The sequence below is a fragment of the Grampus griseus genome, assembly GCF_964374135.1.
Source record: "Grampus griseus genome assembly, chromosome: 16".
In the NCBI taxonomy this organism is placed as follows: domain Eukaryota; kingdom Metazoa; phylum Chordata; class Mammalia; order Artiodactyla; family Delphinidae; genus Grampus; species Grampus griseus.
Window position 1 is genome coordinate 43,993,611 of NC_139010.1, and position 9,807 is coordinate 44,003,417.

Genomic DNA, 9,807 nt, shown 5'->3' on the forward strand with positions numbered 1-9,807 from the left:
AAATCCACTTAGGCAATTAGATATCATATTAAAGCAACATTGGAGTAGCAGGAGAATGGAACCTCTATTTTAGACTGTTGGTACTTAAAAATAAGTATAATACAATGATCATAGTTATTAGTAGCTGCATATTATACCCACTAAAATAATCACTAAAGCAGTTCAGTGATACTAGTATTCATGGATGATGACAGTTACCAATCCAAACAAGTACACACCAACTAGAAACTAATGAACCACCTATCCCAGAGCTCAGTGCTTTCTGGTGACAGAAGTCACCAAAGCCTTTAGTCACTGAAGGCTCATGACTGTTTGAGAACATCGGAAAACATATTCAGCAATGGAAAATCACTCATCGTGCCTGAGAAATATTCTACTTATCAAGGTTTTAGGGATTAACAATTGAAAATAGGAGGGGGAAAAGAAGCTCAGCCTTAATATAAAATGTTTATATTAAATAATAGTGACCTACTTCACATCAATTAGAAAATGAGTATGGTTTTTAAACAGTATCCTATGACTACCATAATTTTAATGTTAGCAATTATGTTGAACAATATTCAGAGATTACTGGAATGTAAAGATAAGAGAAGCTTTCCATTAGGTGCCTATGTCACCCTTGGCACTCACAACAGACAGTTCTTATTCTTTTGGAAAAGAAAAAGACAAGTCTTATTTGGTTAAAAAAAAAGTCTGGTATCATAAGAGATTTTCTATTTTACTCTTCCACCCCTATCTCTACTCCTATATCTCAGGAATTTTCAGAAACTAATTCAATAGCTAAATTTAACTCTGTTGGTGTGTGGTGGTGCTGGTGGTGGTGGTGGTGATCTCAAGAAGTAGAAGTAGTTATTGAAAAAGAAATTTATTACAATGAAAAGGAAGGGCTAGTAGATAATCAGTTAATTCTAATAGTCTAATAATATTGTATATCTCTTGTATAGAAGAAAAACTAAAACTGGGATTTCATGTGCCTGAAATTTGTTTTATATCTAAATAAGATAATTTTGGGGGGTGGGGTGGGATATTGCACAACAGTGTTATTGGTATGTCACGGTACATGTAATTTAGCAATCACATTGTCTAACTCAAACAAGTGGCACAGTCTGGCAGATGGTAGTAAGGATTTGTTTATAAGGCTCACAGTTTCTTGCAAATGTCTTGCCTTGTTCTTCTAAAATTTTGTGTGTTTGTGTGCAGATACCTAATCATATTCATATAAGGTGTGCTATTTTATATTTTGACACTAAGTTGTTGATTACATATAGATTTGTTACCCTGATAATTTTTTCTATTAGTATTCATTCAATGCCTAAACAGCAAACTTTTCTGAGTACCTATATGCCAGGTAGTATTCTATTTCTTTTATTAAAATATATTTCACATATAACATTGTATAAATTTAAGATGTACAACATGTTAATTTGATAGGTTTATGCATTGTAATGTGATTGTCATTGTAGCAATAATTTGTACTTCTGTCATGTTATATAATTAATCATTTACTTTTAGTGGTTACAATAATTAAGCTCTAGTTTCCTAGTAAATTTGATGATTATAATACAATATTGTTGTCTATATTCTCTATTTTGTGCATTAGCTCTCTAGGGCTTGTTTACTACTTATTACAATTTGTACCCTTTAAACAAGGTACAAACTATTTCTCTACCCCATATCCCCTGGAAACCACCATTCTACTCTCTGTATTTACCAGTTCAGCTTTTTAGAGTCCATGTATGACTGATATAGTACAGTATTTGGCTTTCTCTGTCTGAGTTATCACTTCACATGATGCCCTCAAGGTCCATCTGTGTTGTTGCAAATGGCAGGGTGTCCTTCTTCTTCACAGCTGAATAATACTCCAGTTTGTGTGTGTGTGTATCACATCTTCTTTATCCATTCATCCACTGATGGGCACTAAAATTGTTTCCATATTTTGTCGATTGTGAATAATGCTACAATAAATATGGGGTGCATATATCTCTTTAATATCCTGTTTTCATTTCCTGTGGGTATATACCCAGAAGTGAAATTGCTGGATCATATGGTAGATCTGTTTTTAATTTTTTGAGGAACCTCCATATTGTTTTACACATTGGCTGAAACAATTTACATTCCCACCAACAATGTACAAGGATTCCCTTTTCTCTACATCCTCACCAACACTTGTTATCTCTTGTCTTTTTAATTATAGCCATTCTAACAGTTGTGAGGTTATATCTCATTGTGGTTTTAATTTGTATTTCCCTGATGATTGGTGATGTTGAGCATCTTTTCATGTACCTGTTGGCCGTCTTTGGAAAAATGTCTATTTAATTCCTCTGCCCATTTTTTAAACACTTTTTTTTTTATTGAGTTGTATGAGTTTTTTTTTTAAATATATTTTGGATATTAACCCATTATCAGATATATTGTTTGCCAAAATTTTCTCCCATCCTGTAGGTTGCCTTTTCATTTTGTTAATTGTTTCTTTTCCAGTATAGAAGCTTTTACATTTGATGTAGTCCCATTTGTTGATTTTTGCTTTGTTGTTTGTGGTTTTGGTGCCATAACCAAAAAATCATTGCCAAATCAAGTATCAAGGTGCTTCTTCCATACATTTTCTTCTAGGTTTTGAATTACTTTTTGTGAGTACTGTAAGGTAGGGGTCCAGTTTCATTGTTCTGTATGTGTTTATCCAGTATTCCCAGCACCATTTGTTGAAGAGATTCTTTTTTCCCCATTAGATGTTTTGGGCTCTTTTGTCAAATATTAGTTGACCTTATATGTTGGTGCTTAATTCTGGACTTTCTATTCTGTTCCATTGGTCTGTGTGCCTATTTTTATACCAGCACCTGCTGTTTTTAGTTGCTGTAGCTTTATAGTATAGTTTGAAATCAGGAAGTATGATACTCCAGCTTTTTTCTTCTTCCTCAGGATTACTTTGGCTATTTAGGGTCCTTTATTGTTCTGTACAAATTTTAGAATTGTTTTTTCTATTTCAGTGAAGTATGCCATTGGAATATTTTTCTTTTTGATTTTGGTTTTTATAACAATTTGCATAGCTAATTAAATTTGAGAAAATATTTCTCTTTTAATTTGATCACATGATCTCACTTTGGAATTTTGATGAGGAAATTGTGTTGAATTTATAGATGGCTTTGGAAACATGGACATTTTAACAATATTAATTCCCCTGATTCATAAACACATAATGTCTTTCCATTTGTTTTTGTCTTCTTCAGTTTCTTTCAGCAAAGTCACATATTTCTCATTGTGCAGTTTTTTCACTTTGATTAAATTTAGTCCTAGGTATTTATTGTTTTTGATGCTCTTGTGAATGAGATAGTTTCTTTATCTCTTTTTCAGATGTTTCATCATTAGTATGTAGAAATGCAACCGATTATTGTATGTTGATTTTATAGCTTGCAACTTTACTGAAAGTTTCTATAGTTTTTTGATTGACTCTTTGGGATTTTGTGTATAGAAAGTTGTATCATCTGTAAACAGCAAAAATTTACTTCTTCCTTTTTGATTTAGATGCATTTTATTTTCTTTCCTTGCCTAATTGCTCTAGCTAAGACTTCCCCTAATATATTGAATAAGAGTGGTGAGAGTGGGCATCCTTGTCTTGTTCCTCATCTTTGTGGAAAAGTTTTCAGTTTTTCTCCATTGAGTATAGTGTTAGCTCTGGGTTTGTTGTATATGACCTTTATTATGTTGAGGTATGTTCCTTCTGTACCCAATCTGTTGAGAGTTTTTATCATGAAATGATGTTGTGTTTTGTCAAAAGCCTTTTCTGCATCCATTGTAATGATCATATGGTTTTTATCTTTCATTCTATTAATGTGATATATTTATTGATTTGCATGTGTTGAACCATCCCCACATCCCAGGGATAAATCCCACTTGGTCATGATGTATAATCCTTGCAATGTTTTCTTAAATTCAGTTTGCTAATATTTTTTGGAGATTTTTGCATCTGTATCATCAGGGATATTGGTCTATAGTTTTCTTATAGTGTCCTTACCTGGCCTTGGTATTAGGCTAAAGCTGGCCTCATAGCAGGAGTTTGGATGTGTTTCCTCCTCTTCAACTTTTTGGAAAAATTTGAGAAGGATTGGTGTTAGTTCTTTAAATGTTTAGTAGCATTTTCCAATAAATCCATCTGGTCCTGGACTTTTAATCTTAGGAGGTTTTTTGATTACTGATATAGTCTGTTTACTAGTTATTGGTCTGTTTAGATTTTCGATTTTTTTCCTTATTCAGTCTTGGTAGGTAGGTTGTGTGTTTCTAGAAGTGTATCCACTTCTTCCCAGTAATTTAATTTGTTGGCATGTAATTGTTTATAGTAATCTCTTATGATCATATATATTTCTGTAATATCGGTTGAAATGTCTCCTTTTTCATTTCTAATTTTATTTATTTGAGTTTTCACTTTTTCTTAGTGAGTCTAGCTTATGGTTTGTAGATTTTGTTTATCTTTTTGAAAAAACAGATTTTAGTTTCATTCATCCTTCCATTGTTTTTCTGGCCTATATTTCATTTATTTCTACTCTGATCATTATTTCCTTCTAACTTTGGGCTTAATTTTTTTCTTCTTTTTCTATTTCCTTCAGGTGTACCGTTGTTTCAATTTCTTAATATATGCATTTATTGCTATAAACTTTCCTCTCAGAACTACTTTTGCAGCATCCCATAAGGTTTTATATGATACAGTTCCATTTTCACTTGTTTTGAGATAATTTTTTTTTTGTGGTACGCGGGCCTCTCACTGTTGTGGCCTCTCCTGTTGCGGAGCACAGGCTCCAGATGCGCAGGCTCAGCAGCCATGGCTCACGGGCCTAGCCGCTCCGTGGCATGTGGGATCCTCCCGGACCGGGGCACGAACCCGTGTCCCCTGCATCGGCAGGCAGACTCTCAACCACTGCGCCACCAGGGAAGCCCGAGATAATTTTTTATTTCTCTTTTGATTTCTTCTTTGATCCAATAGCTGTTTAGTTTCTACCTATTTGTAGATTTTTCCAACTTTCCTCTTGTTGATTTCTAGTTTCATACTGTTGTGGTCAGAAAAAGTAGTTATTATGATTTCAGTCTTCTTAAAATTGCTAAAATGTTTTTTATGTCCAGTCATATTGTCTATCCTGGAGAATGTTCTGTGTGCACTTGAGAAGAAGTGTGTGCTGCGTGGAATGTTCTATATATGTATGCTACGTCCATTTGTTGTAAAGTATGGTACAGTTCCAACATTTCTATGTTGATTTTCTGTTTGTGTGATCTATCCATTGCTGATTGGGGTATTGAATTCCCCTACTATTTTTGTATTGTCTGTTTTTCCCTTCAAATTTGTTAATATTTGCTTAATATATATAGGTGATCCAATCTTGGATGTGTGTATATTTGCAATTGTTATGTCTTCTTAATTTATTGACCTCTTTATTATCATATAATGACGTTCTTTGTCTCTTACTCTTTTGGGCTTGAAGTCTATTTTGTCTGGTATAAGTATGGCTGCCCCTGCTTTCTTTTGATTTGCATGGAATATTTTCTTCCATTCCTTCACTTTGAACTTATGTGTATCTTTTTTTTCAATTGAACTTTAGTTGATTTACAATGTTATGTTAGTTTCATGTGTATAGCGAAGTGATTCAGTTATATATTATTTTTTAGATTCTTTTCCATTATAGATTATTACAAGTTATTGACTATAGTTCCCTGTGCTATACAGTAGGTCCTTGTTGTTTAGCTATTTTAAATATAGTAATCTGTATCTGTTAATCTCAAACTCCTAATTTATCTCTTCCCCCGTTTCCTTTTTGGTAACCAAAAGTTTGTTTTCTATGTCTATGAGCCTCTTTCTGTTTTGTAAATTAGTTCATTTGTATCATTTTTTAGATTCTACGTATAAGTGATATATGATATTTGTCTTTCTCTGCCTGACTTACGTCACTTCGTGTGATAATCTCTGGGTCCATCCATGATGCTGCAAATGGCATTATTTCATTCTTTTTTATGGCTGAGTAATATTCCTGTGTGTGTGTGTGTGTGTGTGTGTGTGTGTGTGTGTGTGTGTGTACCATATCTTCCTTATCCATTCATCTGTCAATGGACATTTAGGTTGCTTCCATGTCTTGGCTATTGTAAATAGTATTACTATGAACATCCGGGTCCTATGTGTGTCTTTAGATCTGAATAAGTCCTCTGTAGGCAGCATATAGTTGGGTCTTATTTTTTTTTAATCCATTTTATCATTTACCTTCATGTTGTTTTGTAACTCCATTGTTTTTTTTCTCTCTGTTTCTGTCCACCTTTGTAAATTGGTGGTTTTCTGTCGTAGTATGCTCAGTATCACCTTTTTTAATGTTTTATGAATATATTTTATAGTTACCATGAGGCTTACATAAAATATCTCATAAATAAAATAATCCATTTTGTACTAAAAACAAGTTATCTTCACTCTCCTATAAAGGCTCCACCCTTCTACTGCTCCTCTTTTAGGTTTTGGGTTTGTTGGACATATAATTAACATATATTACATTATATTAGTTTCAGGTGTACAACATAAAGATTGCAAATTGATCACCATAATAAGTCTAGTTAACATCTGTCACCATACATAGTTACAAAAAATTTTTCTTCTCTCTTGCAATGAGGACTTTTAAGATGTATTATCTTAGCAACTTTAAAATATGTAATACAGTATTATTAAGTATATTTTACGTTTCTGTGTTTTTGATGTCCCAATTTACCTCTTTTATTTTTTAAAGATTTTTTTGACGTGGACCATTTTTAAAGTCTTTATTGAATTTGTTACAATATTACTTTTGTTTTATGTTTTGGTTTTTTGGCCACAAGGCATTCCCCAACCAGGGATCAAACCTGCACCCTCTGCATTGGAAGGCAAAGTCTTAACCATTGGACTGCCAGGGGAGTACCTGGCTTGCAGTATCTTAGTTCCCCGACCAGGGATTAATCCAGGCCACCACAGTGAAAGCACTGAGTCCTAACCACTGGACCGCCAGGGAATTCCCCCAATATAGGTCTTTTTATGCTGTGAATTAGTTAACAATTAGCTAGTTTTAATATTCTTTTCCCTTAACCTTATAATATAGTTAACTGGTTAAAACACCATTCTAATATAGACTTACAGTTTTCTAATTCTGACTGTTTTCTTTCTCCCCACTGGTACCAGTGTGTTATGTACTTTTATATGTTTTTGTGTCACTGATTGACATATTTTCATTCCAGGTTAAAGAACTTTAAGTATTTCTTGCAAATTAGGTCTAATGGTGCTAAATTCCTTCAGCTTCTGTTTGTCTTGGAAAGCATTTATTTCTCCTTCATCTCTGAAGGATAACTTTGCCAGATAAAGCATTCTTGGCTGGTAATTTTTATATTTCAACAACTGAATATGTCATTTTACTCTCCTCTGGCCTATAAAGTTTCTACTGAGAAATCTGCTGATACCCTAACGGGGGTTTCTTAGTAGGTTACTTTGGTTATTCTTTTTTTCCCTGCCTGCCTTCAAGATTCTTTCTGTGTCATTGATTTTTGACAGTTTCTTTATAATGTGTCTTGGAGAAGAAGGTCTTTTTGCACTGAGATAATAAGGTGACTCTGTTACCTTCCTGGACTTGTATGTCCAATTCTTTCCCCAGGTTGGGAAATTCTCAACTTTTGTTTTTTAAATAAATATTCTGCTCCCTTCTCCCTCTTTTCTCCTTCTGGAACACCAGTTATTCCTATATTTGCTTTTCTGATTGAAAATGATAGCTCTCACGGAGTTTCTTCACTATTTATTTAAATTTATTTTTTATTGAAGTATAGTTGAATTACAATGTTGTGTTAATTACTGCTGTACAGATGACTCAGTTATACATATATATATATATATATATACATTATTTTTCATATTCTTTTCCATTATGGTTTATCACAGGCTATTGAATATAGTTCCCTGTGCTATACGGTAGGACCTTTTTGTTTATCCATTCTATATATACCAGTTTGCATCTGCTAATCCCAAACTCCCCCTCCTACCCTTCCCACCACCCTCCCCCTTGGCAACCACCAGTCTATTCTCTATATTCCTGATTTTGTTTCTGTTTCATATATAGGTTCATTTGTGTCATATTTTAGATTCCACATGTAAGTGATATCATATGGAATTTGTCTTTGTCTTTCTGACTTACTGATAATCTCTAGTTGCATCCATGTTGCAAATGGCATTATTTCGTTCTTTTTTATGACTGAGTAGTATTCAAGTTTCTTCACTATTTTAAAATCTCAGTTCTCTCTCCTCTTCTAATTGAATTATTTCTATATTCCTATCCTCCAAGTCACTTATTTTTTCTTTTTCCTGTCTCTCATGTTATCAGTGCTTTCTACTGCATTCTTCATCTCATTCACTGAATTTTTCAGTTCCAGAACTTCTGTTTTGTTTTTTAATTTCAGTCTCTTTGGTAAAGAACTCTTTATGTTCATTATTTTTAATCCTAAGTTCATGGAATTGCTTTTTAGGTTTTCTTGTAGCTCATTGAATTTCTTCATGACAACTATTTAGAATTCTTTATTAGTTAGATTGCAATATTCTGTGCCTTTGAATTTCGTTGCTGGAGAATTATCATTTTCTTTTGGTGGTACCATCTTTCCTTGATTTTTCGTAGTGTTTGAAGGTATGCATTTCTCCTTTCGCATTTGAAGTAGCAGACATTTTACTAAACTAAGGCTTTCTGTTTACTTTGAGTCTTATGTCTCAACAGGCTGGCTATTAGAAACCTTTTTTATTCCAGAAGGTGGCGCTCTAGCTCAAGTTTGTGGTTTCTTCTATAGGCACTGGCTCTTAAATATGCACTAGGCAGTGGGCACAAGGAGTCCGCAGCGGAGTTGGGGAGGTGGGGACTTAGCAAAATCTTAGGGTTTTGGGGGTGTCCACAGGGTCAGTGGGGGATCCTCAAGTGGGGCACACCCAGAGGCAGTGGGCAGTTTTCCTTTGAAATACCAAAGCAGACAGCAGGAAACATGACACTTTGATATTCTTGTCAGCTTCCTTTCCTTTTCTCTACCTCTCCCCAGTCACAGAGGTCCTTCCTTAGAAATCCAGGTGCTGCTGGAGATAAATGGGTCCCTCCAGCCACGGCCTGCACAACTGATGTTGACATCACTCTCTGAGGAATGAATGAAATGATTTTGGCCTTGTGTTATAGTCTTGTGGGTTTTTTTTGGTTTTTTGTGGGGTTTTTTTGCGGTACGTGGGCCTCTCACTGTTGTGGCCTCTCCCGCTGCAGAGCACAGGCTCTGGACGCGCAGGCCCAGCGGCCATGGCTCACGGGCCCAGCCGCTCCGCGGCATGTGGGATCCTCCCGGACCGGGGCACGAACCCGCGTCCCCTGCATCGGCAGGCAGACTCTCAACCACCGCGCCACCAGGGAAGCCCTAACTCTGTGATTTTAATAGATGTTAGCGCAATAAGGACAGCCATGAAGAAACTGGATTATAGGCAAATAACATTGGGCCAAGTTAAATGGAACAAAATAGTAGTGGGCATTCAGTATTTTCTTACTATGGATCTTTGATTTGGCCAGAAATACTTTAGGGTTGGACAGAAATGAATTTAGATATTATTCATACAAATATAATGGAGGCAGATTCTTATTCTGTCTGTTTTTTCTTCTGTAAAATGTTCAGTTGTGAAGATTGAGATAAGGATAACATATTCTGAAAAATACTAGGCACTTAGTCAATGGTACTTATTTTTATTAAAGATAAAGAGAAAATATATATGAAGAGAGATGCAAATATTTATATATGTGCAGTTTTGAGATACCT